A 5,000-nucleotide genomic window follows, 5' to 3' on the forward strand; every position below is an offset into this window, starting at 1 on the left:
CTAATTACTTTATTATTGTTACTGGGTTGCCTATGGCAAACGCAGTCGAGGTCTGCGTTGATTTTTTACTGGGTTGCCTATGGGCAAACCCAGTCGAGGTCTGCGTTTAGTTTGTTTGTTTTCTTTTTTTTATTATTTTTCTTTTTTTTTTTCCGTGTCGGTAAAAGTCTTGCCTGTCACTCCCCTGGTAAGTGGTGTCTTTGTGTATAGAGCCTTCTGCGCGTATTTTCTTAGGATCGAGAGGGTAGTGGAACTGCGTAGATTTCTCTGGTGGACACAGTAGAATCATTAACTTAGCCTGCAATGGCGTCGGAAGTCATGCAACGCGAATGGCGTTTTAGTGGATCCTTAAACAAAATATACCCTTATGGAACTCAATAATGGAAAGTCAGTTGGATAAACTAGGCATGAATCTCAAAAGCGACGAGTACTGGACTTCGACAACAATCTATCGCCCGTCGAGACGAAATCAAAGTGAGCTGCATTTACCTGAAGTACATGGTAATTTGACACAATTGAGTTTCTTGTCTTCACGCACGCAATGAAATAGGAAGAGGTTTTCGCCTCTAAGAGCAAATATGTTGTTTGTTTCAATAAAATTTTCGCTGGAAAAGGATTCTGTGGTATTTTCTGCCTTTGTGAATTTTCGAGCTTAAGGTTGAAATGTGATATGGGAGAAGTTTTTTAGTATTGCTCTGTAAGCAGGAAGGGTTCACAGGCCTGTTGGAAGCGTGCTTGAGTTTTAACAAAATGAGCCCCAAAATCAGTGAAAACTTGTGACGCAGATGAATAAAAAAGTAGCTGCTATTTCCAAAATGATGGAATTACCTGGTGATAAATAACGTCGTACGCGTCTTGGAGAGTAAATTTTGACTTTGCATAAACAAGAGTTGGGCGATTGTGATCTTTGTTTTGACTTCGCTTATTTCACGGTCAAAATCACGGCGCCCGCTGAATTCCGGCCATGTCACTTTCGATTTTGCAATTTACTTGAACGTAGCAAAAATCTCCCAAAATGTTTGTCGCTGATCGTAACTTTTCATATTCTATATTCACGGTTCAAAATTAATGTTGTTTTCATGTCGTAAATATTTTATTCTCGATCGACCGTCCGGGAAACTTCCTTCTGCTCTTTCTGAAAACTGTGTATCAATAGTTATTTGCTTTTTCATCAATATTTGTTTTGCATAAAGCAAGCTAACAAAATCTGTACCTTGCTGAGTTCACATTTGTTAGCGTTAATAGTATTTTCGGTCAGATGTTTCTGTTTTTTATGAGGGGTTTATTGTTTTGGTCTCCCATCCTAACACTAACCCCGCGAAACAGGGCTTGACTTCAGTGAAGTTTATTATTACAAAGCTGTCAGATGCTCAGAGGGCACACTTGTGGTGAAAAGAAGTTGTGAGGGAACTTGAAAATTATCAACATGTCAGCCCAGAAGCCAATGTTTCTCGCTTCTCTTTTATTTGTTATTCTTCAGAGACTGGAATGCTGTATTTCAATACCACACAATTCAGTGCCTTCTGATTTTCTGTAGCACGTACCACAGGCAACCCAGTGTATGCTTCACAGAAGCATCTCGTTATATATAAACACTATGTTATTTTTTTTCTTCATCTGTCTCTTGGCTTGCCTTTTTCTGGTGCAAACAGACAGTGTTTTGACCCCTGGCATCAGATTAGACCGTCACATTATGAAGCGGAAACAACACCTTTAGTCCTTTCTTGTATGTGCAATAAACGTTTGCTTAGTCCAATTGCTAGACATGCTGGAAAACGTCCGTCAGAGCAATTTGCAGTTAGTTTTTTGCCGACTATTTATTTAATGAAGAAACGAGTGAATTTTACTCAAGAGCGTGTTTTGTTATCTTTAAACTGAATTTATTACGAAAGCTTAAAAGACTAAAAGACCTTAAAATGGGACAGGACATTACAAAATAATTAAACGTGTGAGCCAAAGGGCCTCTGCTAGCGCGACATGTGGGTGACCCCTCAAATGGTCTTAATGACGCCCCACTTGAAAAAATTAACTGGAACGCAGTGTAACGCGTACCACAGGCAACCCAGTGTAAGCTTTTTGGAGCTTCTCGTTTTTTTTCCGTGTCGGTAAAAGTGTTGCCTGTCACTCCCCTGCTAAGTGGTGTCTTTATGCATAGAGCCTTCTGCGCGTATTGTCTTAGGATCGAGAGGGTAGTGGGAAATGCGTAGAGTTCTCTGGTGGACACAGTAGAACTAGGCGCTCCATGAGCGTACACTGGGTTGCCTAAGGTACGAAGGGACTGAATTGGGTGGTATTAAACTGCAGCGTTCCAGGCAATTTTTTTTACGTCGGGGGTCATTAAAGCCATTTAAGGGGTCACCCAGAAGTCGTACCAGCAGAGGCCCTTTGGCTCACACGTTCATACGACGAAACAAATCCTTTTCTGAGGTTAAAAACCTGGCTATCGGCCTATTAATCATTTGTCAGAAAGAAGAAATTCCTGTCCTCTTAAGAAAAAATAGACACGCATTGCTTACGTGTGGTAGTGAAGTAACACAGCGGTTTATTCCATATTGTCAACCGACCTGTGTTTGTCTTCCAGGAGATTTAAGTTGTCTTTGCGTAATATGTAGGTTTAACAGTACACGATATTGTTTTGGTATTGTATATTGTAGTGCCATGGTAGAAGTCTTAGTTAAATAGCTACCTGAGAAGACATGTGGTTACTAGCAAAGTACTGAATCCAGAAAGATTGAAGAAAATAAAAAGGGAATCGAGAAACATTGGCTTCTGGGCTGACATGTTGATCATTTCCAAGATCCCTCACAACTTCTTTCTACCACAAGTTTAAGCGTGCACTCTGAGCATCCGTCAGCTTTGTAATGTACAACGTTACTGAAGTTAAGCCCTCTCTGGCGGGGTTAGTATCTGGATGGGCGACCTAAAGAACATACCACTTCGGAACAGAAGCATTGGACCGAAAATTCTATTTTAACGCTAACAAATGCGGACCAAGCAAGAAACAGATTTTGTTAGCTTGCTTTATGCGAAACAAATATTGACGCAAAAGTAAATAAATAGTGATACACAGTTTTTAGGAAGAGCAGAAGGAAGTTTTCTGAACGGTCGATCGAGAATAAAATATTATGCCATCAGCAACATTTATGACATGAAAACAACATTAATTTTGAACCCCGAATATAAAAAGTTACGATCAGCGACAAACATTTTGGGAGATTTTTGCTATTGTACTTTTGGCTGCACAAGTAAAGCGCAAAATCGAAAGTGACATCGGATTCAGCGGGCGCCGTGATGAAGTTACTGCGGCGTGTTCACTCGAGAAACAGTGAAGCATCTGTGTCAAATGATGGCAAGATACCGGGTTTTTGCTTTTGCTAGTTTTCTTTTTCTTTCAAGTGTTATAAAGTTTGACAAGAAATGTGCGAATTCAACACAAAGACCACAATTGCCCAAGTCTTCCGGTTGACAGTCAAAACTTTACTCTCCAGGACGAGGTTATTTTCCATCGTTTTGGGGATAGCAGCTCCTTTATTATTCATCAGTGTAACAATTTTTTTTGCCGATTTTGGGGCTCATTTTGTTGAAAGTCAAGCAAGCTTCAAACAGACCTGTTTATTTTCGTGACACTATACCACAAAAATGCTCCCGTATCACCTTTCAACCCAGATATGCAAATTTGTTAAGCTCGAAAATTACACAACATGATATTAAAGTTCACAAAGGCTGGAAATATCTCGGCAAAATCCTTTTCCAGTGAAAAATTGAAACAAACAACATATTTACTATTAGAGGCAAAAAACCTTCCTATGTTACCAATTGCGTGCGTGCCAACAAGAGATGCAATTAAATTTCAGTTTTGACAGTTCACATCAAACCCTTTTCGACTCGGAACCTTGACCGTAAACAATGAGGCGCAAAAGCGACAACAACTTTCATTCAAATAATTCTTCACTCACATTTCCAAATATTTTGCAGAATTTAGTACAAAATACCAGTAAATGTAAATTGTCAGACAACTAAGATGCGACTTGAGCAAACACTGTGATGCATTCTTGTAGGCGTTCGATTCGTTCAATATTAATTTGTTGAATCCATAAAAAAAATGCTATTTGATTTCCGTGTTTTATATAATACCAAGTTAGTAAAATATTACAAACAAAGCTCACTTGATATCCAAAGGCGAAAAAAGAAATTGTTGTCGAAGACCATTACGCGTCGCTTAAAATCCAGATATTTATTTTTCAGCACGGTCTTGCTCATCCAATTGACGATCCATTCCGAGCTCCATGAGGGTATATTTTGTTTAATGAGCCACTAAAACGCCATTCACGTCAATGACTTATTAGTGAAATTTCCAATTGTTACCGGAAGACTGTGCAGAGTTGAGAACAGGTAAATACAAATAGCGAGACAACTGAGATCCACTATATGGATTCCTTCTCTGTCTTTGTTGAACCCATACTGAGTTACCAAAGAACAGTTCATTTGGTTTCGGTGTTGTACAGAACACCACACTTGGCAAAATTTTAGGAAGACAGCTCACTTTGATTACGGCTCGACGGGCGACAGATTGTTGTTAAAGACCTTTACTCGTCGCTTTTAACATTCGACCTCCTGTCTTGTTCAGTATCCAATTCGCTTGCCATTATTGAGCTTCATAAGGGTATATTTTGTTCAAAGATCCACTAAAAGGCCATTCGCGTTACATGACTTTCGACGCCATTGCTGGTTAAGTTAATCGTTCTACTGTGTCTACCAGAGAAATCTATGCATTTCCCACTACCCTCTCGATCCTAAGAAAATACGCCCAGAAGGCTCTATGCACAAAGACACCACTTAGCAGGGGAGTGACAGGCAAGACTATTACCGACACGGAAAAAAAAAAACGCGAAATTAAATTAAACGAGATGCTTCTGTGAAGCATACACTGGGTTGCCTGTGGTACGTGCTACAGAAAATCAGAAGGCACTGAATTGTGTGGTATTGAAATACAGCATTCC

At 39.7% G+C, this 5,000-nt stretch overlaps 1 protein-coding gene across 2 annotated transcripts in view; it reads right to left on the reverse strand.

Moving 5' to 3' along the window:
• Positions 1-5,000, reverse strand: part of LOC138027547 (E3 ubiquitin-protein ligase rnf213-alpha-like) — a 198,357-nt gene that overhangs the window by 74,068 nt on the left and 119,289 nt on the right. The gene's annotated exons all lie outside the window — the stretch shown is intronic.

The sequence above is a fragment of the Montipora capricornis genome, chromosome 2 (assembly GCF_036669925.1).
Source record: "Montipora capricornis isolate CH-2021 chromosome 2, ASM3666992v2, whole genome shotgun sequence".
Lineage (NCBI taxonomy): Eukaryota > Metazoa > Cnidaria > Anthozoa > Scleractinia > Acroporidae > Montipora > Montipora capricornis.